This window comes from Desmodus rotundus, chromosome 5 (genome assembly GCF_022682495.2).
Source record: "Desmodus rotundus isolate HL8 chromosome 5, HLdesRot8A.1, whole genome shotgun sequence".
Taxonomy (NCBI): domain Eukaryota; kingdom Metazoa; phylum Chordata; class Mammalia; order Chiroptera; family Phyllostomidae; genus Desmodus; species Desmodus rotundus.
In genome coordinates, this window is record NC_071391.1 from 48,656,843 (window position 1) to 48,684,566 (window position 27,724).

The following is a 27,724-nucleotide window of genomic DNA, read 5'->3' on the forward strand; positions in this document are numbered from 1 at the left end:
GTAAATCACACATGCTCAAAATCACCCTGACTTTTGACCATGTACACAACTGCCACTTATACGCGATGCCTGTTCTAGATGGTTCCTGTGTTTTGACTCATCTAATTCTAACAATAGTGGCAGACTGGATTTCCAAACACATTTCCCTTCCCTCTGGCTCTTCTTACAATGTAACTCTGACACTCTTCTCATGAACAGGCAGGGTCTGTGTTCCCCCAGTTGAATCTGGGGTTGGGGATGAACGGCTGAAGTAACACTACAAGACTCCCAAGGCCAGGCCATCAAATGTGATGCAGCCTCTGCCTCATTCACTGGGACATTCCTGCTGGAGCCCTGGGCCACTGTGTACATAGTCTGACTGTTCCGAGGCGCCATACTGTGGGGAAGCCCAGACAGGCCACGGAGAGGAACGGGCCCAGGACTGCACGGAGAACAAGAGGGCCCGGCCACCCTCTGGCTCCCTGCTACTCCAGCTGCCATCCAGCTGTCATCCACACAGGACCCTGAGCCAGAACTACTCGGCCGAGCCCATCTTAAATTCCTTTCCTGTAGAAAGTTAAGATAATAAAATGATTGTTCTTACATAAATACATTAAGTTTCAGGGTGATTTGTTATGTAACAATAGTAACTGAAACCTCATTATCACCAATTTAGAGAAGAATCTGAGGCCCAGAGAGGTCAAGCAACTTGCCCAAGGTCACAGAGCTAGTAACTGTCAGGGCCAGGATTGGAACCCAGGCAATGTAGTCCCAGAATCTACATTATTCACTAGGATTCCATACTAACTGCCTTTGAGGTATCACTGGCCTCCAGGCCCACAGCAGGCCTCAGGGAGTGGTTCAGAATGAATGACAGAGGAAGGAATAAGCAAATGAAAACTGAATGAGCTCGAGAATGAGCTCCCAGGGGCAACGCAGGGAACTCAGACAAGGCTGCACAATGCAAATGAGCTTGCCCCGAGTTCCTGGTCACTGGGGCAGCCCCACTGTCCACAGTTATGGGAGAGGGTGAGGACCAGAGGTGCCTGGAGGATGCCACCTGCCTCTGCCTGTCAGAGATGAGCCTTAGAGGCTCATCTCCCTGTTCCCTGCCTCCCACAACTCACATGCTGCAGGATTAGACACAGGCCCTGGACAGCCAGTCCCTCCTAAGGACTAGACCTGTGGGTCCTGGGGACGGCACCAGGGAGGGCCCCGGGACGGGAGGCTGGAGGTCTGGGTTAATTCTGGCATGGCCACTGGCTGTGTGAACGTGGGCAAGTCCCTGCCCCTCTCTGGGCCTACGTGCTCTTCAGCTCCACTGTTCGAAGACTCACCAGAGGCTGAGCTGGCCTCGTGGATGGGGGTCAATGAAAGCTTGGGTATGTGGGTCCAATAATCCACAGTCCTATAAACCCCCAAAGGGATCTGTCCCTAGAAGGAAAGTGGATAATGAGAATAAATCCTACCTACCACTCCCTGGGAGCTTGCTATGCGCCAGGCATTTTTAAGTGCACAATTTCCAGTCCTTGCCAGCAACCCCATTATGCACATTAGCAAGTGATGAAGGACTCAGACTCACAACTCAAGTGATGCTGGAAGCCAGGTTTGCAACCTAGGCCTATTCAATGTCAAAACCTCCGCCCCTTTCACAACAGCAAGAGGTAGAAGCAACCAGCATGCCCAACAACAAAGAAATGGATACATAAAATCTAGCATATGCACACAATGGAATATCTTTTGGAAGATTCTTTATGGTATTTTTTTCCCGTTAAACACAATGGAATATTATTCAACCATAAAAAGAAGGAAATCTTGTCACATGCTGTAGTCACGGAGCAAACGTGGGTGAACCTGGAGGACATTATGCTAAGTGAGATGAGCCAGTCACAAAAGGACAAATACCATGTGAATCCACATATATGAGGTATCTAAAGCAGTTGCCAGGGAGTGGCGGGGGGTAGAGGATGGGGAGTTGCTGCTTAATGGGTATAGAGTTTCTGTTGTGTTTTGTTTAATTTTTTAGAGAGAGAGAAAGAAACATCAGTTTGTTGTTTCACTTATTTGTACATTCATTGGTTGATTCTTGTATGTGCCCTGATGGGAGATCGAACCTACAGCCTTGGCGTGTAGAGACGGCACTCTGACCGGCTGAGCCACCCGGCCGGAGCTAGAGTTTCAGTTTCACAAAATGGAAAAGTTCTGTGAACTCAGTTAACACTGTTGAACTGTACACATAAATATGATTAAGATGGTATGTTTTGTGCGCTTTTCACCATTTTAAATGGGACTTTTTAAAAAGTCCCATTCTTGGGGTAGAGAGAGATTAGGAGGGGCACTAGGGAGAGGAGTCCAAGCAGCTGCATAGCACGGGGAGCATCTGAGTTGGGCAGGATCTGGGCAAGTCGAGGTGAGTCTGGGGCACTGCAGACAGAGGTCCGGCCTTTGACCTCTGCCGCTCTCCCAGGCCCCAGCTGACTCTGCCCAGCAGCCAACCCACCATAGGCCCTCCAGACCCCCATACAAGAGCAGTGCCCCGCAGGGGAATGGGCATTGGCCTGGAAGAAGGGATTTCTTGAATACCTACTATGGTTCCCAGACCCACTTAGTGTGCAAGCTTGGGCCAGTCCCTGTCCTTCTGGGATCTCAGCCTTCCCTATGGACCACCAAAATCCCCGTCCATTCTCACACTGGGAATAATCTCTGAGCATAGTGGAGGAGGGAGGCAGGAGAGAGGGGGACCAGAAGCCAGGAGCTAGGCCTCGTGACCCTGCCCTGAGCAGTCTCTGCCCACCTCACAGAGGAAGTTTGGTTTCATTCCAACTCAGCAAACAGGTTCCTGTACCTGCTCTGTCTGCGAAAGCATCAGAATTCCTCCTCCCAACCCTGACCTGTTCTCCTACTCCAGGCTGCCCAAAGTGGAGCGGACTCTCACGTGAGGCAAAGCATGACTTAGTATATGCAGTGACAAAGCCCGCCATGGCCAGGGCTCCCTCCAAGAAGTCCGACTCTCACCTCTTCCCCTGACTCAGGAATTGCTGTCCCCATGAGGAATGAGGTGGGTCAGTCCTTGGTTCCCATACCAGCTCTGCTAAGTACTAGCTGGGTCTCAGCATCCTCATCTGCATCGTGGGAATGTGGGCACCTCCCACAGCATCCCAGTAAGGGTTAGACGAGGCAAGGGCACAAAACACTGAGCCCAGGGTCTGGCATACAGTAGGCACTCAATACATGGCTGCCATCATTGGCTTTCTCCTTGAAGACAAAGCCATTTCCACCCATCTGTTTGTTCCTCTCAGAGGCCGCTTTGTTTGTTTGAACTCTTCCCAGAAGAGACATTCCCCCAGGAACGCTGTTGATGATCCCTGGCCAGCCCCAGGGAGACGAAGGGAGGAACGATGTGCCTTACTTGATGGAAAAAGTAAAATCATCATCATGTGGGAGCAAGAGAGAAGTCCAGGGGAAGCCCAGCAGCATTCTCAACCCGAAGGACCCACAGTAACCCCAGATCTTGCTTAATAAGCTACCTGGGGCCTGGCAGGGAGGCCTGATATGATCAGGCTGCTACTTAAACCACACAAAGCCTTCTATTCTTAGCTGAGCAGGGGCTGGTTCCTTCCCTGTAGCCGGTCAGAGCTACCAGCCCTAGCAGTGTGGGCCTGGCAGTCAGCCACAGCCACAAGAAGACGGTGAGCATCCCTGTGACCAGACTGAAGCTCGAGGCCCCCACAGGAGGCTGCAGAGAGAGCCCCTGGTGTCCGAGGGTCTGCAGAGAGGAGGCCTGCACTGGGTGGAGGACTGGATCAGATGACCTCCTAAGGTGACTTCCAAGTCCGATCTGGTTCCCAAAGTCTTGATTCCAAAGGGCCAAGATCCCAAGTTTCCATGATTTGGTGCTTCCAAGATTTGGAAATAGAAAGATTCCATGGTTCTAAGGAACGAGATTCCAAGATGCAGACAAAGACCTGAGGCTGAGCTCTAGTGTGTGCACCTCTCCTTCCCCTTCAGAAGCAGAGGATGGCCGACTCCATCCTGACCCTGGGGCCCCCAGCACACACAGCCCAGGTAGACTCAGCACTGAGGTCAGCAATGCTCCCCTGACCCGCACCCTGACCCACCCTGATCTGCTGAGGCAAGAGTTCCTGGGGGAACTTCTGGGCATGCAGAGGAAATAGGGAGAGGAGGAGGGAAAGTTGCCCACCAGTACCAGACACAGCTGGGCAGGGCATCCACTACCAGGGTTTGTCCTGTGCCAGCAGGGCCAGCATATGTCATCAGAGAGGCCCAGAAAGGCTGGCCGACCTGCCCAAGGTCAAGCCTGGGAGATGGAGGTGCCAGGGTGAGAACCCTAGGCCTCGCTGGCTTCAGAGGATGTTCCTCATGCCACTTCGCTTTAGGGCACAGCTTCCTGGGACTGCCACTTCCAAACCTCTTTCAGATGCAAAACTGAGGCCCAGAGAAAGGTCAGGTACTCAAGGTCACAGGAATTGGTGGCAGAGCCAGGCAGAACTGTTCACCCTGACTGTCCCCCATCCCCTGGCCAAGTCCCCACCAGTGATCCTTCTTTGGACCCCCCTTTTCCACCCACATGGAACCAGGGCTCCCTCAGCCCCCAGCACAGTAACTGCTCCACAGGGCCATCTGAGGGACAAGCTGCAAATCAGGGGACAGGACAGTGGGTCACAGACTGATGCCCAATGCTGTCCAGCTGAGTGCCACATGGTCTGGCAAGGGCTGACCTTGACACGTGTCAGGAACGTGCACGTGGGCACTTGCCAGGAATACTCAGGGGCTAATTAGCCAGCTGTCCCATTAAGGAAGGCAAATGAGGCTCTGCCCAACTGGCCTCACAGAGCCTACCCGTCACCTGCGCAGGGAGCCCAGCCTTGGCTTTCCGAGCCACTGGCCTGCACCCTGGGCCTCCTATCCCCACACTCCCCCAAGTACCTACTGTGTGTCAGTTGCTTTTTTCCTCCCGATAGTGTTATAGATAATTTCTCATCTGAATGTCACAGAGCTGTGAGTTGGTATCCTTTACCTCCCTTTTACAGGTACAGGGAGAGTAGGGACTTGCCCTAGGCCACTGCCAACTATGCAGAGTCGGGGCTCGCATCCAGGGCTGCTTGGCTGCAGGGCTTCGCCTGGTCCCAGCTCCCTCACTCCCCAGGGATTTGGAGAATCCTCAAACCTCTGGGGTCAGAGGTTGAGAACATATCTAAGCTACACTGACCGAGGAGCTCAACAGAAATTTCCTCATTTCTGCTTAGAGAGGCCACAGGTCAAGTATCTAAAAACCCAGTTTCTTCACTCTGGGCTGGAATTAGATCCTCTCTGCAAATCAGGGGCCGACTATGTGTCCAACACCTACTGGGCGTCCCCACCCCTTGGGTGTTTGACTTGACCTCACACCAGCCTTGTGAGGTTGGCCTAGGCTGAACCTCAGAGTGGCCATGTCACAAATCCAAGGTTGCACAGGCATGGGGTGCAGCTGAGACAGGAGCCCAGGTGTGTCAGGCCTCTTAAAGATGGTGCAGAATTGATGTTTATGTTCACTGGGCCCGGTTCTCAATAAACTGCTTAAGTTTACACTGACCCTCCATCACACCCTTCTCTCCGCCTGCTCCCTGCCCTCAGCCCTCCGCCTCCACACTAACCCAAGCAGAGGGCGCATCCATCTGCGCTGCCTCCAGGTACCAGCCGAGCCCAGCTGTCTGCACCCAACCCCAGCCCCGGGGGGTCTAGGACACCATCTGGGAGCCATTCGGGAACAAGGGCATCGACAGGGACCCATAGAACTCTGGCGGAAAAGATGCTGGGCATAGCCCAGCCCTGGACCCCTGCACCCCTGCACCCCTGTACCCCACCCTGGGCAGGGTGGCTTTGACCAAGCACTGTGTGCGCGACAGGCTGCAGGCCCCCCAGAGCAGGTGCCCTGGGCCCTGCTGAAATGAAGTCGCATCCACACCAGAAACTTGAGTTGCCCCGACTAGCACCTTCTGGCACCAACTGAGAAGTGGAGGGGATGGAAGGGTAACAGCCTTGTTCTGCCCCTCAGGCCCAATGTCCCCCCAACTTCCAGCTACAAGGGACACAGGCCAGAGTCCCCTGCACGTGGGCAAGCCCTGGTGGACCCCACCTGGGAGCACACAGATAAGCTGGAGAGGGGGAGTTCCTGACATGTGCCCCCCATACTTCCCTAGAGGCCACACTTAATACTCTGCAGACCTCTGGGGTGCAGCTGGGAAAGGGGGTGGTGCCTGGTCCCAGGGCTCAGCAGGCTGATTCTCTTCCTATTTAAATGCTCACAGACACAGGAGTGCAAACACACAGCCCGATCTACATGTGCAACATGTACATAATTCATGGGCTCCTATCGCTTTGGCCTGGATAAAATGAACCCAGCAGGAGAAGCCACACAGAAAATAGTAAGCAGCTACCAGGGAGCACTTTGGGGAAAGGAGTGAGTGGCCCTAGGCCTGAGGGGTCATGAGAATTGGACCAATAAATATAATTATCAACAAAAACTGTTTACACGTGTGTGGGTAAGTTGGTTTACTATATGCTTCAAAATTTCATGTCAATCTTACAAAAGCTATTGCTTCCATTTTACAGATTAGGAAACTGAGGGTCGGAGGTAAAGCAAGTTACCCATTTTCACAGAGAAGGAAGCAGCAGAACTTCTTACCCAGCACCAGGCTGCTGCATGCACACAGCCCTCACCCCCAGCCTGGCCCACCACCTTCTCCCCCAAATCACAGCCTGGGGCCTTAGAAGAGCCATTAGTGAGGGCACTTCACTAACGCTCAGATGGCCAACTGCTGAAAGAAAAAAGAAAGTAGAGCCTGCCTGACCACCACCCAGCGAATGGGCTGCCCACCACACAGTGTCCACTAGGGCTGCCCAGCGGGCCTGGAGGCAGGGGTGGTGGGGGGCAGCCCACTTGGGGGAAGTCTGGTCTTCCCCTGTGCACATACAAGGATTCCTGAGAGCCCTTCAGAGCTGAAAGGGATGTGCTCAGTGACCTGGCCCAACCGTGAGCTTGAGGAACTCAAAGTCCAGAGAGGGAAAAGACTTACCCAAGGTCTCGCAGTGGAAGAGTCTAGTCCGCCCACAAACCTACCAGGTACGAGCCGGGTGCTGGGAACATTGGGATGAATGGGACATGGTCTGGCCTTCAAGGCGCTCCCAGTCAGGTGGGCACCCAGTCAGTCAGTGTTCGGACCCTCAAGATCTGCCCCGCCCAGCTTCCCCAGCTCATGTTCAAAGACACCCCCTTTCCCTCCCTCTGTCCCCATCACCCCAGGCTCCTTGCAGTGTCCTGAAGATGTAACCCACCTGTTGTCACCTCTACCCCTTTGTTCTGCTGTTGCTCTTCCAGCCCTGGCCCGAGCCTACTCACGCCCCAACCCCCCACGGGTAACCTCTGTCCTCTTTGTAGAATCTCACTCAAGCCTCCCCTCCCCTCCCCACCCCAGCTCAGGCTAACCCCAGGGGAAGTCTCCCTCACCCCCTGTCCCGAGCCTCCCCCCACCACTGCCCTCCCTTACATTTGTGCCCTCTGCCAGGGTGATTGTTTCTGGAACAGTCTCACTCACTCCCCTCAGGATCTGGGACTAAAGCTGCGTTGGACTGAGTAATGTGTCACATAGCCACCCACCACGGAGACCCAGAACAATTTAAACAATCATTCCTTCCTTTTAAGGGTTGTATTTGTCATTCTTTAAACACCCTTAGTGGGCACGGGGAAATGGAATGGAAGGCTCTTAGTCAGATTTGTCGTGGCATTTCCAAACACTGGCTCTGTGCCTGGCACACAGGAGATGTCTGACATTCGTTAAAGAATAAAAATATCTCCACCTTCCACGTTCCCCTGCTGCCTGGAATGCCACCGTTATCATCAGTTCTGTCCTGGGGCTAAACTCCGCTCCCTGTGATCCTCTCAGACAGTCCTGGGTGAGCAACATGCTGTGGTTGGAGGCTTCTGTGTGCGACAAGGAAACGTGAGGGTCTGTTAGCTTCCCGAAGTGTCTTCTGTAAACCACTAGTCCAGGACCACGTGCTCTGGGGCAATGCAGCCGCGTGTTTCCGCAAGCGTGGGGAAGGCTGGCTGCACACTGCACCACCTGTTGGGGACCCCTAATCCATGTCGACACATTAAAGGCCCTGAGGAGTCCTGTTGTGACTTGTGGGACTGAGCGTTTCCAGACTCTGTACGCCCGTGCGTCCTGGGACCTGTTACCATCCCGGTGAACTGAGGCCCCTCAGAGCACAGTTGGGAGGTGTGTTCTAGACGGTGTGCCCAGGTCCACTGCAGGACAAGGTATGGACATGACAGGGTCTTTGTGGCTGGCACACAGCCAAGGCCACACTTCCTTGTGCTAACCATTTTACAGAGGCAGAGGTCTGACCTAAGCCACCAACCATTCTTTGTGACAAGGGCAGAAAATGAAGGGGGCATCATATAGCTTGCAAACTGAGCACAGAGGAGGGAACACGTAATGGGCCAGGCTGGAGACCTGAGTTCCAGCTGCAGTACTGCACTCACTGCTGGCCTCGTCCTGCGGACCTTCACTTTCATCAGCTGCGAAACGGGGATAATGCTACTTTCAGGGCTGTTGTGAAGATCCAGTGTGGTGATGCGAGCAGAGGCAGGCGACAAACTGTAAAGTCCTGTACTGGCATTTGCTATGTCCATCCTTATTTCCCAGCCTGCACTGCAGGAGGGTGCGGCCATGTCTTAACTGATCACAAGCCCCTGCAGAGGTCCTCGATCAGGATGGGTGGATGGATGGATGGATGGGTGGATACATGAATGGATGGATGGATGGGTAGATGGATGGATGGATAGGTGGATGGATGGATGGATGGATGGATGGGTGGATGGATGGGTGGATGGGTGGATGGATGGATGGATAGGTGGATGGATGGATGGGTGGATGGATAGGTGGGTGGGTGGGTGGGTGGATGGATGGGTGGATGGGTGGATGGATGGATGGGTGGATGGGTGGGTGGATGGATGGATGGATGGATGGGTGGATGGGTGGATGGATGGATGGGTGGATGGGTGGGTGGATGGATGGATGGATCGATGGATGGATGGATGGGTGGATGGGTGGATGGGTGGGTGGATGGATGGATGGATGGATGGATGGGTGGGTGGATGGATCCCTAGCAAGACCCAGGATCAACAAGGGCTGACTGAACAGGTATGAATGAATGGATAAACTAATTTTAACTAGCTCAATTGTCCCATTTCTCAGTCCTCAAGTGGTAGAAGCAGCAAATTAGGAAGGACACAAACACACACACACACAAAAGTAAGAAGGGAGAAGGAGGCGCTGGGCTACAGGAGGCAGGACTTTGGACAGCAGACTGAAGGGTCAGGGTGAGAAGAGCCGGAAACCTGAAAAGGCAGAAACTGTTGCTGAGCAGGTGCAGGAGTCCAAGGTCACTGGGCGCAGGAGCCAAGTGGTCTCAGCACTCCCAGCAAAGCCGTCAGTGTTCCCACAGCCCATCCCTGAGAGGCTGACCGAATCAGCATTGTGCAGAGAAAGGAAGTGTCAATCCTTTTCACAAAGGTTTCCAACCAAAACAAGTAAAGGGCTGTATTTAAAGGGGATAGGGAGCAGAGGGAAGGCTTAGGGGCATTAGCCTTAGCTGCCTGGAAAAACACTTCAGACATTTTTACACCAACTTATCAATAGTCATGCACAGGACAGACACTTTAAAAGTGCCTCCTGGACGCCAGACGAGCACTGTTAGGTGGGGAGGGCGGTGCAAGGCCTCTGCAGACAGCGTCACGTGTTGCACACTGGATAAATGAGGCATCAGGTCAGTTGGTCACTTGAGGACAGAGAACGAGGTGTTAGAGAAAAAAGCCACACGTACGAAGTTTGGAGGACCAAGTTAAATCACTGCACGACCTTGGGCAAGTCACCTTCCTTCTCTGTGCCTCCATCTTCCCATCTGTAAAATGGGCTGATAATAAAAATCACAAAAACCACTACGTCGCACCAGGCACTGGATCAGTGGCTACAGACCTTACCTCACCAAATGCACTCAGCCAGCAAGGCAGGTGTTGCTCACTATTTGTTTTGGGGAATGACTGTCCCCTTCACAGGTGAGCAAACGGAAGGAAGCTCCCCTGGTTACTCACCAGCCTGAGGGCAGAGAGTTGGTAGGAGTCAGAATTTAACCCCAGGTTTGTCTGGTTCCAGAGCTCACCCTCCCCTTGCCCTCCCAAACAAGTCCCACAGTGCCTCTCACAGATCGCTGTGAGGATTCGGTGACATCATAGATATCAAAGCACTTTAAAAGGTAAACTATTATGTGTCCAAAGCCAACAAGAAAGGAGTCTTGATTCCTCCACGAAACCAGAACTGAAGTTCACAGGGGCACTCAGAACTGGCTGCGGCCCAGAGCTCTGGGGTTCCTGATCCCTCCACCTCCTGCATTCCTTGGCCAACTTCTTCCCAGGGAGAATGTCCTGGCTGTCGGGGAGCCCCCTCCCAGCCTGCAGAGTCCCTCCCAGGCCAGAAACTGCCTCGCTGGTAACCACCTGGCTCTGCGATGCTCCACCCCTGCTGAGGATCCAGACAGCACAAACGGGCACAGGGGCCATGGGGACTCCCCACTCTGCACTGACAGGTGGGGAGACCTCAAGTCTTACTCTCTGACCCTCAGGTCTCCCACCCACAAAATGGGAAGTTAAAGCAGACTTCACATGGGAAAGGAGCTACTTCGATGAGGGACTCGACTGACCTTGAGCTGGATGAGATCAGCTGGGTGGGTAGGAGATTGAGGCTCTCAGAATCCCTGGTCTGAGGAGGAAGGTGCTTGCACTCAGCCCACCAGAAATCCCAACCCACTGTGGGCCATGGGATCCCTGGTCTGAGAGGTGGCCCCAAGTCCTACCCCCACCAGTCAGCAGGACACTAATCTGCCAGCGTCCTGGGCTGGCTGGGGCCCAGGTGAGGGGGAGGTAGAAAAGGTCTTCCAGCTGATCTGCATACATCTTTACTGGAGAGACTGGGCCGCAGGGCAAAGACATCCTCACAGGCCTACTGTGGCCCAGAGAGGTTGCTAACTGGCTTCAGGTCACACAGCATGATAGGGGTCAAGTGGATGTTGCGACCCAGGCCTTCTAGCCCAGCGCTCTCTCCACTGCCCCAGAGTCATCCCTTTGGAGCATGGAAAGCACAGAGAGGAAGAACAGTGAACAGCCAAGAGGAGGTGCCCACGCCCACACCCTGCTGCTCAGGAGGCACTGGCCACTGAGAGCTGGGCACCCCGGCCCCACGGTGAAAGCCAGCTCCCAGTTGCTCCATTCCCTGCCCCACTCATGGCAGTACTGATGGGGCACATTTGTGTAGAGGGCTTGGTCTGCCTCTGCAGAGCCCTCAACAAGAGGAAGGAGGTTCCAGTTGCAGCATAACAGATTTAAGTTAGACATAAGAAAGAAGTTCCTAAGGTGGTGTTAAAGATGGACAGTGCACAGAGAAAGGGAGCAGAATAAGGGTGGTTGTGGAGTCTCTAAATTACAAGATGCTACCTCATCCAATTATGTCATTGTAGCTTCAAAACAGACCTAGAAGGTAAGGGTTGTTGCCCTCATTTTACACATGAGCAATCGAGGCTCAGAGAGGGTGAGTGACTTGCCCAATGTGTTCAAAGCTCTGTTCAAAAGAGGCAGAGCCGGGCTTCAGAGCCAGAACTGACTCGGAAGCCCACACACTTCCCTTCTTAGGAAGGCCTCTGAGGATCCACACCCTACCATAGCCACCATGGGCAGCACACGGCTTCTCCTCAGGAACCCAGGGATGAGCGCTGGAGATGCCAGAGCATCCCCATCAGGGAGGAGAGGGGGCGCCCAGTGGTGGCCAGCTATAAAGAAAGGGTTCCGGCCCTGACTGCTGTGGCTCAGTTGGTTGGGCATTGTCCTGAAAATCGAAAGGTCACAAGTTTGATCCCCAGTCAGGGCACATGCCTGGGTTGTGGGTTTGGTCCTCAGCTGGGGCGCGTACAAGAGGCAACGAATCAATGTTTCTCTCTCACGGTGATGTTTCTCTATCTCTCCTTCCCTTCCCCTCCCTCTAAAAATAAATAAAATCTTTTTTTAAAAAAAGGAACGGTTCTGTGTTCTAGGCCTGCCTCACTACTCCTGAAACGCTATGGCCTGGGGGCCTCACAGGGGCTGGCCACGTGCTCCCATCACCACCAGCATGCTGTCCTGGGCCCTGGAGTGCCGCCCCACACTCCCCTTCCCTGGTCTCCATAGGCTCCTGCGGCCGCATGAGCTCAGGGCAGCATGGCTCACCCTGGGGAATGGAGGCGATGTGGGCCCCGCACTGACTCCCCCAGGTAGCCGATGGCCACCCAGCTCTAAGGAGGGCATGTAAGGTGGTGCACCAGGGCCGCTTTGAGCTGGGGCACCTGAGCTCACCTGACACCAGCTTATCCATGACCTTTGTCCCATTCCAGAGATAAGGCTGTCCCTGGGAAGGCCACCCTGGAAGCCACCTGCAGCCTGATTTAGGGGAGGAAGCATGGACCAAGACAGACCCCGTGGCTCCCTGACTTCCCTGCAGCCCCAGGATGGAGAAGCAGCCTGACCTCTCCAGCCACACTCAGCACAGGCAGCTGCGTGCCCCTGCCCCAGCCTGGCGAGGGCTTGTCTCCATTCTACCAATGGGGAAACGGAGGGTCGGAGAAGCCAGGGTACTTGTCCACAGTCAAAAAAACCAACAAGAAAGTGAGCTAAGATTCAAACCCTGGCCTGCCTGATTCCAGAATGCCGAATGTTTTCCAGCATATCACTCTGCCTTTGAGGATCTGCTGCACCCCACGTGCTGCACACCCCACTCCCTGCCGTAGCCCTAAGACCATGCCCCTCACCTCATGCTTCCTCTTCCCCCTTCTGACAATGCAATTTGGACCAGTGAAGGTCCCAGCCTACCTCCAAGGCTCATTTCAAATGCCCTCTTCTCCACGAAGCCTCCCTGATTTCTCTCATTCTCCTCTGAGCTCCTCTGGTTTTGCTCGTCGCCTGCTCATGGCTGCCCAGCATGACCCATGAGGGAGAGAATTGGACGGTGCCCCCACCCCTCCCCACAACCCCCACCTCCAGGGCTCCTCCAGGGCAGGGACACCTGGGTCCTCTTCTTCCCAGCTCCTGACACAAACTCAGCGGCAGAACTTGGGGCCGTCTAGTCCAACTGCTTCCTTTCACAAGTAGGAAAACTGCAGCTCAATGGAATGAGAGGCCACTTTTCACAGGACACGGTTTGCAGGAGAGGACTGCAGGGAAGGGCTGGAGGACTCACAGGGGAGTGTCCACCATGTGGCACAGCCTTGTCGCTGGAGCAGAATCTAGAGGGAGGGCAGTGACAGTCCCCATCCTCTCACTAATGGTCCAGCCACACCGTGCATTCTGGGCTCTCACTGTGTTATTTGTGATGATGGTGAAGGCTGTCACTTACTGGGCACTTCCTGCTGCCCAGGCACCGTCCTCAGCCATTTCCCAAGTGCTGATTGTCCTAAGTGTTGATTCACTCGTTTAGTCGTCACCTCAGCCCTGCTCTCTGTTCTCTCTGCTTCAAAGACGAGGAAACCGAGGCACTGATGGGTTGAGGGGCACACTGTGTAGTTATGGCGGAGTCAGGATTTCAGGCTATTTTCAGACCTGTGTTCTAACCACTGCTCCACGCTGCCTGACCAAGAGGGACAGAGACACAGGCTGATCAGGTGATCAGGCTGGAGAAGACTCAGAGCCAGGTCCTCCGAGGCCCGTGGGGGTGAGGGTCTGGGCACCAATCTCAAAGGGATGCCAAGGCACTTCTGGAGAAGCAGAGATGAAAAGATGGGTACCCCAGAACTCCACTCCCTGAGAGGACTGTGGCAGTTGGAATGCCTTAGCTTGTCTTTGGGGTCGGGGTGGATGCCCCCTTCATAAGAGGTGTGCCCAAGTAACAACAGGTGGTCCCTACACTGCACCCTAAGGAGGGTGAGGCCAGGGCATTCCACAGCTTTCAACGGACAGAGTGGGAAATGTCTCCTGTTTGCCTTTCCAGACCCTCTCTCCGTCCTGCGGGGGGACCTGCTTGGAGGCTAATGTCAGTGGGCGGCACTGTGCCCCATGCCCCGGCTTCCGGGCAGGTGCACCCAGTGGGAAGCCCCAGTGGGAAGCTGGGGTAAGAAAGAAAGACCGCTGAGGTTTTATTACCCCAATAGTTCTCCAGGGTTGACTGATGCCCTCCACTGCAGACCACAGCCCCTGTCCATGAAGCTGACCACTTCCTCCTTGTGCAGGGCCAGCCTGGGCCATAACCACTCCCAGGGGCCACTAGCGCCAGGGCTTCACTCTCCTCTGTCCGTCTGCTGCACCCCTACTGCCTGGGCAGCTCACCCCGGGCTGATATGCCTCTCTGGCGGGGCCAGGGCAGAGAAGTGTCCAGACCGCCACCAACAGCCCTCAGAGCCCCCTCTAACTACAGTAGGTGTGAAACAGACCCTGAGCTTTTACACGCCAAGCATTCCATTCACTTCTCGGAACAACCCAAGGGAGTATATCCTATGTATGCATTTTACAGAAGAGAACACCGGTGCTAAAAAAGCTGAAATGACTTGCCCAGGGTCATATTGCCAGTAAGAGACAAAGCCAAAACTCAAACACAAGTTTTTCTGCCTCCCAAACCTCCCCCACGCCCGCCTAGTAACTACCTTGAAATAATTTTAGTGAACTGGCTTCCAACAAAGAGCTGACTTAATTGGGGTCAGTTATTGGTGGGGGCCAGACAGAGGCCTCCAGTGTCTCCCCAGTCCCCTCCCCTAGATGAAAAAAAACCCCTCTGGCATTCTTCAGTTCTCCCAGGTGGGATGGGGGGTGGGGGCCCCAAGCAGGCAGTGCAGTTGAGTGTCCGGCTGGAAAAACAAGCAGATTCAGACAAGGCTTCATTGTTAAGGAGAGCCTGACACCCTGGCCATTAAAACAAAACCAAGCAAAACAAAATGCCTGCTGTCTTGTCTTATCGCTTAGAGAGAAGGGGAAGAGGAGAGCCCCAAGACTGGGTGTTGCTCCTTCTCTCCACCAGGAGTGGTCTCGGAGACCCCAGGCTCAGGTGGCTAGGGCAGGAGCATGAGCACTGTGTGGGGAGTCCAGGGTCTGGGCCCAGCCCAGCTCGGCCAGTCTGTGGCCTGCTGCACCCTCGCGCTGTGCGTGTGCGGCCTTGTTCAGTCTCCACAGCCCTTTCAGAGAGGGACTATTGTTACTCCTGTGTTCAGATGAGGACATGGAGGCTCCACGAAGACACCCAAGAAAAGAGCAGACGAGTTTTGGAACCCAAGTGCCTCAGATTGTAAAGTCTTTCCACACCCCCATTTCTCCAGGCAGGGGGCTCCCAGGGAGAGCAGTGCCTCAGGGTGGGGAGCAGCTGAGAGAGCAATGAGCTCCTTGTCGGGGGTGTGCAGGTCTCATCCCGGGGAAGCCGTAGGAGGCACGCTGTGCAGGGCAGCCAGTGGTTCTCATTCCCCACAGCCAACTGACCTCACCTGGGACGCTTTCAAAAGCAACTGTTGCCTGGGTCTTGCCCAGAACTGTGTGGAGGGGCCCAGGAGGGAAAGTTTCCCGAGTGATTCCAATGTGTGCACCAAAGTTTGAGAGCCGGGGGCACAGATGCCACCAAAGCCTCACCCACCTCCAATCTCCCCATCCCACACCTCCTGAAGGAGAGAAAGGCTTGACTACTCTGACCCCATTTTATAGGAGGGGCAAAAAACAGGCAAAACAGAAGGGATGAGGTCAGGTCCTCAAGGCCCCACAACCAACCCCGAGTGCAGGGAGCACGCTGACTTCAGGGTGCATCTGGGGTGACCTCCTTTAAGATACTTGGGGGGTCCTGGCACCCTTGTCAGCAGAAGAAAACTTTCCTTTGAGCCTCCTGGGTGGGAGGGTGAGAGAAATTCTTCATGGTATTTAAAAAAATAGAGTCCTCTCATTCAAAGCTAAACAGCTGCAGGATTGATGCAGGAAGACCACCTCTGCCGATGGGTGTGCCTTGGAAGCACAGCCTGTTTATTCTGTTCTGTAGGAGATTTGGTCCCAGGCCTGGGAAGAGCTGGGACACTCAGACCTCGGCTCACACTTCCTCCCCAACTGCCTTCCTGCCTTCCTCGTGCCCTCAAACAGAACGTCACAGATGGCGAGGCAGCGTGAGGCGGTGGAAGGAGGGAGGCCCGTGGAGCCTGGCAGGCCTGGGGTCTGCCCAAGCTCTGCCCCAGCTGGCTACTCTGAGACAGAGACCTCTCGCCTCTGAGCTCATGCCCAGCACTGACCTCATGGCAGTGCGAGGGTGCACGAGTGTGCATATGAGTGCATGTGTGTGTTAAATGACACTTTCAAACTCAGCTCTGGGAGCACCATCTCCAGGGAAGCCTTTCCCGACTTCCTTCTGCCCAGCACTGGACAACCCCAGCCTACCTGCCTTCCCTGCCACATTCTGTGTTGTCACTGTTTCTGTGTCCTTCCCTCCTTACCAGGCTATCCTTTCTTTCACTGTGCGGAGCAGCAGCCCTTTACCTGGGATCCATTCCATGCGCCCTTCCATCTATTCTCTTCCAGGCGCCCTGCTAGGTGCTGGAGGAACAGCCAGTAACAGCTGACACGCACTGAGCGCTTACTAAGTGCTGGGTATTTTCCTGGGCGCTTTACATGCATAATTCACTTAATTCTCACCACAACCCTATGAAGTAGGGGCTCTGATTGTCCCATTTTACAGATGGGGAAACTGGGGCTCAGAGAGGGTAAATCATTTGCCCGAGTCACACGGCTAGTGTGTGCATTCGGGCTGTGATTTGAGCATTACCCTTTACCATCATCCACAGACCTCAGTGGGAATGCCCCCACTTCGGGAGCTCACTCTTCACCATTTGGAAGTGTTTTGTATCTGTGTTTCCTTGTGTAACGTCTGTTTCCCCCCACGGACTGAAATCTCCAATCAGGTTACATTATGGATGAGACAGAGAGAGAGCAAATGAATGCTGCTGAAGGAAGGACTCACTCTGCCCAGCATCTGCTAACTGGGCCTGGATGGCTCCTCCCAACTGGGTCATCCCTGCTGCCAGTCCCTGGACATCCTGCTCCCTGCCCAAACGGAGCTGGGAGCCTTCCTTATCTCTCTCAACTCCCGGCTCACCAGAAAGGTGATGGGAATCGCTGCTCTATAAATCCCAACTGACCGACCCAGCGTCCTCCCCAGACAGCAAAGTGTCCTCCTCTGGGAAGTCCTCCCTGCCACACCTCCCTCCTGGCATCACTAGCTGGACTCTTCAATCAGCTTCCTACTGAGTCACTTGTTCACAAGGCTACCAAGAGGATGGGCAAGTGGACTCCCACAACACTGTTATTATCAGCCCCATTTTACAAGTACAGAGGTTGAACACCTTGCCTAAGGGGCAACTCATACTGCCTCACCTGCCCAGGGGGTTGCCACTTTGTGCCAGGCAAGCTGCTAGGTTCTCTGAGGGGAGCGGAGCATTGGGGTGGCACAGCATCTAGTTCTGACTGGCTGGTAAGGAGAGCGGATCTACACAGCCCCAATCCACAGACCACAGTCAGTGAGCAAGGGCTAAGATCTGCAGAGGTGGAGGGTTGAATTCCGCCTGCCTGGGAGGAGTCCTGCAAGCTTCTAGGAGGAGGCATCTTGGGGCCCAGCTAGATTCCTCACTGCTCCACTCCCACGACCACCATAGCAGAAGCAAGGGCACGCCTTGGCCTACAAAGCTCCAGTGGGTACTCGCCACTGCCCTGGAAGCTACACAGGGAGGAGCCGCGGCTGCCCCGCCAGCTGCCCTGCCAATGACCTCACTGTGGCCAGGCCAGCCTGCTTCCAACACTGCCAACCTGGCCTGGCCCAGCCGGCTCCCAGTTCACAGGGTCCTCTCTGCCCAGCTAATGACCACGCTGCCAGCAGCACAGGGCACCGCCCTTCTCCGGGGAAGGCAGCAGCTAACTACAGAGCCTGCTGTCCCAGACAGCAGCCTGGCCAAGAATCACAGCCACCCAGCATACCACATCCTCCGGCCCTGGTGCTGTGGTCTCCTCCTCTACCTTCCAGGGTCACAAAGGACACTGCAGGAGTCGGAGCTCTGGGAGCTTGGACACCACCCCACTCGCATGTGGGAAAACAGAACCACAGAGCGGGGCTGATTGCCCCCGGGCCACACATCCAGCCAGTGCAGAGCCCAGGGCCCTGAACGCCTGGCCAAACATTCCTTCCTGGGCCCCCTGCTAAACCCAGCACTGCCCTTCCTTAGCTTTAAAGAGAAGGCTCATTTCCAAGCTTTTTACGTGGGAAGTATGCTCTCAAGGTACTTGGGCCCAGTTGAAGAGACAGGATATCTTCTAAAAGGTGTCAAGCTGTCTGTTTAGTCCCAGATGGGAGTACAGCCTTGCCTCCTCGCTCCCCACTGTCTAGCTGTCTGACCTTGAGCAAGACAGTACACCTTTCCAAGCCCCAGTTGCCTCCCAGGGTCGTGAATGAGTGCCTGTAAAAAGCGCTTAGCAGTGTCTGGCTCATAATGAGTACTCAAAGCTTTAGCTACTGTTAATATCATCACAGTATTATTAAGGACTATGCGAACGCATCCTACAAACTGTAAAACGTGATGCAATGGCAGGTATTATTTATTACTATTACTGTGAAGTGTTAAAGACTCAGAGAGGGTGTGACCAGAGGTTTGGGTAATCCATGAATGTTTCTTGGGTACTTTATGACCAGAGTTGGGCCTCAGCAGATGGGGAGTTGAGCAGAGAAGAGTCAGGGATGGCAGTTCTGATGGGAGGAACCCTACAAGCATGTTAGCCATGATGGGGCCACAGGTGGTGTGTTTAGGAGACAGTGATGAGCAGTGAGCCAGGGCTCCACGCACTGGCTACAGTGGGCAAGGCCTTGAACACACAACAGAGGGGCCTGGTCTCCATCTTACAGGCCAAAAGGAGCCACAGAGGGCTCTGAGTGGGCATTCCATGATGCTTTCTGAAAGGTGAATTCTGTCTGACACTCAAGGCCCTCTACCACGTGGCCACCCGCCCCTCTTCTCTGCACCCCTCACTTATCCCACAAACCCCAGAATCACTACCCCAGAGTTCTACCTACTTCTCCGCTTACTACGCTGTCCCATCTCCCCTGCCGTTAGCCCATCCCATGCTTCATATTCACAATGAAGCACCCTTTTGCTAAGTACCTACGGTGTCAAGTGCTTTACTTATATGACCTCACCATTACCCATACCCTAACTTTACAGAGGAGCAAATGGAGGCCTGGCAGGGTCAGGTGTCTTGCTCATAGTCTCACAGTGAGTAAGTAGCACAGTGAGGATTCAACCTTGAACTGATGTCAGGACCTCTACTCTCTGCAGAAAGTTGCGTTTAGCCTCAACTCAGACACCTTCCTCCTTAATGAAGCCTTCCAGGATTTCTCTAGTCCTCAAGGGCCTCTCCCTGCCACCTCTCATCACCCATTTGGAATCAGAGGCCCACAGCTTGACCCTAGTTCAGCCAGCTTGGTTTCTATTGGAGAGAGCCATGGTTGATACCAGGTCTCTTTCTTCTGTCCAGCCTCCCTCCCCTCCATATCCAAGACTTCTTATAGAACTAACAGGAAAAACCCACCTCCTCTGGGGGAGGAAGGGAGTTCAGAAGAAGCTCAGCTGGGCACAGAGCAGTTTCTCTGAGCCTGCCTCCCAGACTGAGGGGGCCCATAAATTATTCACTGCACCTTTGTGCCTAAGGGAGGCCAGACAAAGAGCCAGAGGGAATGAATACCAGCTCCCCCCAACCCTGGCCCTGGGGTGGGGGGGGGTCAGAATCCAAATCCCCTTACCAGGGTCCCCAAGCAGATTCTAGGGGCCTATGAGCCCAGGAAGGTGGTGCAGGAGTCCCAGGCCCACGCAGGAGTCCCCAGCCTGCGCGGGAGTCCCCGAGGAACAAACCCAGGTCTGTGCGCCTGCGGCAGTAGCCTGCATTCTAATCTAAGGCAAGTCTGAGAATGTCCCCAGATTTCCTGGTCAAGATTCAAGGTTCCTTTCTTTATAGGGAAGGAAATAGACATTTTGCCAAGCACTGTATATTTATACCTCACTTAACCCTCACAACAACCACATAAAGGCGGAACGCGAATCTATAGAGCAGAAGCTGGGGCTCCGCGCAATGACTTCATCTGCGTCATGCCGCGTGGCCAGTGGGAGGCAAGACAAGTTCACACCCACCTGGTCTGTCTCACCCCACTCTGCCAGTGCCACTTAGCCCACCCGGTTGTGAGCTCGTCATCACACTGCCTTTTCCATCTGGGTGACTTCCGGGCACCAGGTGTGCAGCTGGCACTGAGGCAGTTCCTGAAGCAAATTCAAAGGCCCGGGCGGGTGGTTTTACCTCTCTGAGCCTCAGTTTCCCACACGAGGTCACCATTAATAAGTCCAGTCATAGCAAATACTCCAAAAACAAAACAAACCTCTTTAGCACTTGGCAGTCTGCCAGATATGATGGCCCCATTATCTGAGTGGGTAACACAGCCTGCCTTGACCCCATTTTACAGGTGAGGCTGGGAGCCGTGGATGCATCTGAGTCCCAGGCAGCTCCCCAGCCCTGTTCTGCCTCAGTCCAGGTTCTTTCCATCACACCATAAAATGAGATCACAGGTGTGAAATTGTCTCACCCAAAAGCTTTGTTTAGAGGCAGGGACTATCATGAGAACTTGAATCTCCATGGATTGGGAGGAATCCCAAGCCCCTCAGTTACCTTCCCTTGCAGTCCCCCCTGCCACCCCGACCCCTCCATCCCCAGGGACTGAGGTTCCAGCTTTCAGCTGACCTCTCCACCTTCCTCTACCTCCCAGGGGCTTTCCAAGGTGGTTTCCCCTAGACTCCAGGAAGCCAGGCATAGCAGTGGTTAAAGAGTCCCAGCCAATGCCACAGGGCTCAGACCAAGGCCATGTCCCCTCCCCCACCGCACCCAGAACAAGAGCCCACAGAATCCACGCCAAGCCCTCTTTCACAACACCCCTCTCCCTGCACTGCCCTGGGGGTGGGGAGGGGTGGGGAGTGGAAGGAACCCCTTCCTGGAAATCCAGACACCTGGGACCGTGCCCTCAGCCCTGGCAGCCCCACCATTAAGACCTTGAGCAAACCCTCTGGTCCTGGGTCAGAGGTGGCCTGCAGGTTCCACTGCCCGGGAGAGGCTAAGGTCAGATCTTTGGTCTGGGCCAATGGCTCTGAGGCTACTGGCATGTCTTGGGCCCCAACACCAACCACAGACTCACACAACCTCATATGTGGTCACCCTGACCCTACATCAGGGGTGAGGAAAACCCCAGCCACCCACCCAGAAAGTGCTAACTGGGGAGGAGGAGTGGATACCTTGAGGGATGTTTGGGAAGGTTTTTCTCAAGTGCACTTGTGCCTCAACCACTCACTCACTACTTTAGGACCTGGGACAATTGGCACTACCCATCCTACCCCCCCCACCCCCCTCCACACAGATACCCTGTCAGTAATGTGAAGGATGTGAGCTGGGTGAGTGCTGAGGGGCCTCGTCCTCCCCAGCTATGATAGGCTCTGACTCAGGGACCTCTACAGTGAGTTCCCCCGAAGGTAAGTACTGTCTCAGGATCTCCAGAGTGCCTTAGAGAGCCTGGAGTCTGCAGCAGGGCAGAGGGGCTCATGCTCTCCAGGCCTGGGCCCACGGGGAGGGGAGCTGTGGAAGTGGGAAATTTCCCACCTCAACTCTGGGTCACCTCTCCTGGGAGGTGACATGGCCATGGAGTGGGAGCGAAGGAGGCCAGCAGAAGCTATTTCCCGCCTCAGGATCAGCTCTAGGATGCCCCAGTGGCCGCACCTGACCCCTTCCCCCACCTCCTGCCTGGTGGCTATCCACTTCCTTTCTTTTTCTCTTTACTTTCTGCTTCTTTCCCTCTCCAGCCTAGCCCTTTTGCCAGTCTCACACCCAGAGTGAAAAGAGCAGGGTCACTCAACCCCGCTGAGCCTCAGTTTCCCCATCTGTAAGCACCCATAATAGTACACGACATCTTTTAGGTCACTGAGTATTAGTGAGCCTTAAAGAGGGACCACTTGCGCCAGCGCGGAGCGCGGACCCGCACACAAAGGGCGGTCAATAAGTGTCCGTTTTCTCCGTCCCCCCCCCCCCTTTCCCGCGCCCTCCTCCCAGTCAGTTCCAGCCTCAGCTTGTGCCCGGCACACGCCCGCAGCTGGCCTCGGCGCTGCCCGGATGGGGTCGGAGGCCGCCTTCGACCGGCATCCGGGGCTCTCTCACCTGCAGCTCTCGGCTCCCGCCGGCCGCCAGGGCAGGGGCCCCTGTGTTCTCTCCGCGGCGAGCACCAAGCCCCTCGCCTGGGATGGCAGGACGGTGGCCGCTTCGGCTCTCAGCACCACCCCAGCCGGGTTCAGTCCAACTGTCCAGTCCGCCTGGGACCCCTCAGGGGGCGCTGGACCCGGGCCGGGGCTTCCTGGGCGCTCGCCGGTCCCGAGTCCGAAGCACTGGGTCGGCAGCAGCTGAAGGACCAGGTCTCTGGGAAACAGAAGCTGGGGGCGTCCGGGCTCTTTTGCACTCAGTCGAGGCCCTGGGGGGCAACCTGCGTTAACCCCGGGCGAAGGGCTGGGGGCTCCGACACACACTATAAAAGGCTGGGAACCGCCCCGCAACCGTGGACGCGTGTGGTGGGCCAGGAGCGTCCCGCCCAGGTGCAGTGAGTCAGGGTCGGGGGCTCGGGGAGTCCCAGCCACGATGCCCCGGAGCGTGGGGCTGGAAGTGTCCCGGCGCGGAACCCGGGGCCGTGGCAGGCGGGGCTGGTCAGGACGCCGGCGAGGAGCCGCAGCGGCCGGAGCCGGGTGGGGAAGTCTTTCGAGGTCCCGACTCAGCTCGCTCTGCAAAATGGGGCGGACCACGGCCGGTGGCTGACTCCGGCGCTCCGGGCCAGGGCTCCACTTCCTCCTCTTCCTCTGGCTGGCACGCCACTCGCTCAGCCTCGCGCCGCAGCCGCCGCCACCCCCGCGGCTGTCATCCCCGTCGCCCACCCCCACAGGACCTGCCAGCCGAGCCCAGAGGAGCCCAGGCAGCGCCGCCCAGCGCCCGACAGCCAGCAAGCGTGGTCCCGCCCGAATGGGGCGGGGTCAGACTGAGGCCACACCCTTCTCCGGGACCACAGGCAAGGGGCGGGGCGCTCTCCAGTTGCCCTCCCTCCTCCCGCGCCGACAGGCAGTAGGAGCCAATGGGAGAGTGGGAAGAAAGCGGAGCTCTGCGGAACTGGGACTCTACCTTGGAGAGGGCGGGGCTGAGAGTGGTGAGGTGAGCTGGAGAGAGGACAATGCAGGGGGTTGGGGCAGTTTAAGAGTGGAGAAGGAGGGCAGGTAACCTGGGACCCCGGATGAGGGAGAGGTGAAGAGGACTGATATGTATGGGACCGGGGCGTGGGCACTGCCTTGTTTGGGAAAGAGAGTCCTGGATAGGGACAGGGATCGGGATGGGGAAACAGGATGGAAGTGGGTTTTCCGGGATAAGGGAGCCCTCGGGAGTGGTGGGACACAGCCTTTAGGGCTCAGCGCGAGGAGGTGAGCGTTGGATGCTGTGAAATGCCTGGATTTCAGGAAGCAGTGAAAAATAAGTTTTTGAAAATAAAGAGCAGATCTTTCTTAAGCATTTCGCCCTTCTCAGTCCCCCTGCGTGGAAAGGAGCATCATTATTATCAGTTTTAAAAATTTGAAGTCAAGAGCAGAGGATTGTGAGTGACCTTCCTGTCCTCTGCTCCTGATCCCTCTCCAGAGCTTTGGGGTAGGAGCTGTGTCTGATTTATAACTACTGAGTTCCCAGCACCCTGCTCACAGTGGGGCACAGAGCTGGCATTGCAGGGTTTTGATAGGAGAAGGAGCGAGCGTGGAATGGCCTGAAGAGCAAAAGAAAAGAGGCTGCACAGTAAAGCTTTTCTGTAAGCCTCACACCAACCTTATGCAGTAGGTACCTCATTTCACTGGTGAGGACACCAAAGCACCCATAGGCCAACAGATGTTCTCAAGACCATATAGCTGACACAGGATTCTATCTGCTCATCACTATGGCATTTTAGGGCAAAGCTGTGTGGCCTTGGACAGGGTACTGGACCTCTCTGAGCCCCTGGTTCCTCTTCTATAAAAAGGCAATAAAGATGCTGCTACTTGGCAAGGACTGAGCAGGCAGAGGGCTTCAGAGGATGGAAGAAAGTCTGTTTCTGGCAGAGGAAACTATGTGCAAAGGTATTTGGAGTCTGAAAAAACACCTCTGGGGACCCTGGCCTATTCTGGGGGGATTAGGAGAGGCTTCCCTGAGGAGTGATAGGCAGGCTCAGGCCAGAAGCAGGGATTAGTTAGGTTAGGAGGGAACCTCAGGAAATGAACAGTGCTCTGGGCAAAGAGGCCAGTCTAGGCAAAACCCTGGAGGTAAGGGAGACTGTAGCTTTGTTGGAGAACACAGCCAAGTTCAGGGGGCCTGGAGCTCTTAGGGCTGGGGCACCTGAACCAATGGGAAGAGAAGACTGTGAAGAGGCAGGTGTGGCCAGAGAGAAGGGAGTTCAGACTTTATTCTAGGGGCCAAGAACTCTGCTGGGGTCTTGCTTGTGACCCTGATCTCAGCAGGTTATGCTGAGGCCTCAGTCTTTAAGACCTTGAGTCCGTACTCACCGGTTATCAGAGGGGTGTCCTGGGAAGTTTTTAATCCAGGTACTGATGTGGAAAAGAGCTTTGTAGGGAAACCAGGTAGCGTGAAAACAGTTCAAGCCCACAAAAGGCAAATGGTGTGTGGCCTGTATGGTTAAAGGTTGGAGTCTTCAGTGAGGCCTGGACCCAGAGGCTCTATCCCTTCCCCTTTTTAGAGTGTACCAGCCTTTGAGGATGATTGGAAGCACAAGGAGGAGGCTAAGCGGGAGGCTGAAGTCCATGCTAGTGGGTATCTTCTAGCCAAACCCAGGGTTGGGGGTGGGCAGGTTGGCCCCAGGAATCTTGCTCTGCTGGCTAGGGCCTGAGGGCTGGTAGAGTGCTGTTTGCCTCATGTGTTGAGCTTGGAGATGGTGCTAAGAAACCTTGTGACTTCTCCCTGTGTTTAGAATCTTCTGTGGCTTCTAGTTGTCAGCATGGCCAAGTTCTAACTCCCTAGCCTGGTATTCTAGATCCCCCATTATTGCTCTCTGCCAACCCCACCAGCCTCATCTTCCAATCGCTTCTCCCCTCACACCACACTCAGCTACATCCACAAGCAGGATGCCATCTCTCCCCTCCACATAGTTGCTCCTGCTGTTCCCCTTGTCTGGGGGACTGTGTTCCTCTCCTGAGTCAATTCCTACTTCCCTGATGGACTGAAGGGAAGAAACTTTGGGGCAAATGCCCATCTGTCCTTTTCACTGCTGTATCCCCTCAGAGCCGTGCACTTAGTAGGTGCTCAATAAATAATTGTTGAATGAATGCCCCATCTCTCAAATCAAACCTTCTCTAAGAAGTCTATCTCCTCCAGGAAGTCCACCTTTGGTGTGGAATCTCTCAGCTCGAAGTCTCTGCAATTATGATTTTCAGGTCTAGTTGGCCCCGCACCTCTGGGGCAGTGAGCCCCCGCACACCCCCACCCAGCTGAGTGCTGGCTGGCCCTTGTAAGACCTCAGTATCAGGAGATGAATGAGGCTCTCAGAGAGCAGTTCTCTGCCGCCCTGCTGTGGGAGCCTCCTGAGCAGGTCAGAGGAGCAGAAGGCCAGAATAAAAAGGCAGCTTTCAGAACAGACCCTCCATGACCCCTGAGGTCTGGGAGAAGAGGCCCAAGGTCGCCAGGAAGTGACCAGCAAACAGTTTTCAGACGCCCACATTCACCCTCTGGCTACCCTCCCACAGGGAGAAAGTCTCCGGACCTGGGAGAATCGGGCATTTTTGCAGCCAGAGAGGCTCACAAAGCGTGACAGAGGCATGGTCATGGTGGCTTGTCTAGGAGGGTGATTGAGAGCTCCGAGGTGGCTGTGAACTGAGGCCTCTGGGGCCGACAGAAAAGGCTACCCTTGTCAGCCTGGTGCCAGGCCTCTCCGAGAACCTCCTGCCCTCTCTGTGTTTGGGCTCGAGGAGAATGAACAGTGAAGCTACTGCAGCTTCAGCTCCGCTGCACAGCTTCCTATTCTCACAGCAAATGAACATCCACGTTGTGCCCACATTTGTAGTGGAAATCTGGCACTCTGTTGAATAGAGCCACTAAATTGTAAAGAACTTCACACCCCCTGAGACCTGGTTCCAACAGACCCTGATGTGCCCCCACCATGTACAGGCACCGCATGGATGCACGTGGCGTCCGGGGGTACCACGGAGCAGCGGGCAGACGCGGCCCTGCCCTCCGCAGCTCACTGTCTGGGAGCGTCTGTAGGCTCAGCTGAACTCTTGGCCCTCACAGTGCAGCCTGTTCCTGACCCGTCATCCTCTGCCAGCCTAGAATCCCTTCCCCAGCTCTCCTGTCTGCATGTGCCCCATTCAGCACGGGCATTTTCTCCATCCTTCAAGGCCGGGACACAGCTTGACGCCTCTGGGGAGCCTGCCCAACCAGTTCCCCTGTGGGAAGCACAGCATTGTGCACTGGAGCCAGTGACACTGCAGGCTCTTGGTGCGTCTCTCGGGACATTGATCCCCTCGGATCTTGGGCTGTTTCTGGGTCAGTTTTCCCATCAGAGGATAGGATTCTAGAGGGCAAGTGATGGAGTCTCATTTCTCTCTATGCCCCAAGCTCACCCTACATTTACCAATAACTTTTGAGCTGGACGCCAGTCCGATACCAAACATTGGGCACCCAGAGATGAGACAACCAAGGAACCCCCAGTCCGAGGGCTCTCGGCAGCGGTGTGTGCAGAGTGCCCTGTGGACACAGGAGACTGCAGGGGGAGGACAGGGTGGGAAGGCAACACTGGAGTTGGTGCCAGACACACATCCTGGCCCAGTCACCTCCCCTCTCTATGCTTCAGCTTCCTCATGACGAGAGTGCAGATGGAGCCCTGGCCAGTGTGGTTCGGTTGGTTGGAGTGTCATCCCGTTACCGAAGGGCATGGGTTCGTTTCCCAGTCACAGCACATGCCTGGGTTGCAGGTTCGAACCCCAGTCAGAGTACATGCAGGAGGCAACTGATTGATGTCACTCTCTCATGTCACTGTTTCTCTGTCTCTCTCCCTTCCCCTCTCTCTTGAATGAGGATAAAATAAACCTTAAAAAATAACAAAATAAAGCAGAGATGAAAGTAGTGGCCCGTCAAAGGTGGTGCGGATGAAACGAGACCAAGTGTTCAGTCACCCAGGCAGGAGGTAGCATGCTGTGTGTGTGTGTGTGTGTGTGTGTACCAAAGTCGTTTCCATAGTACCAAGACAGAAAGGTCAGGGGAGTCTGGCTGGAGAGATGGGTGGGGGCGGGGCATGTCACACAGGTCTCTATCCCTGAGTTGGGCTTGAGTTCGGCTTCTGTGATGAGGGCAGAGGGAGCCTTGGGAGGGTTTGTGCAGTGGTTACAAGGTCAGGCTTGCTCCTCAGCTCACCAGGTCGCCAGAGAAGAGGCTTAGGCAGGGAATCTACCTGAGGCCTGTTTAGAGAGGGACAAGGAGAGATGATTGTCTAAACCTGGAACATTTAGGGAAAAAAAGGTAAGTGTCTGTATAGGGTAAGGGAGATAGAGAATTTGAGGCATTTGGGGCTCAAGAGAGGAG

At 55.1% G+C, this 27,724-nt stretch overlaps 1 protein-coding gene across 3 annotated transcripts in view; it reads right to left on the minus strand.

Annotated features, from left to right (window-relative positions):
- GDPD5 (glycerophosphodiester phosphodiesterase domain containing 5) overlaps positions 1-23,115 on the minus strand; it is an 88,574-nt gene extending 65,459 nt beyond the window's left edge. For all 3 annotated transcript variants that reach the window (XM_045181891.3, XM_024572676.4, XM_024572674.4), the window contains exon 1: positions 22,301-23,115. The gene's annotated coding sequence lies outside the window, so the exon portion shown is untranslated. The remainder of the gene's footprint in view (positions 1-22,300) is intronic.
- Positions 23,116-27,724: the final 4,609 nt, after the last annotated feature.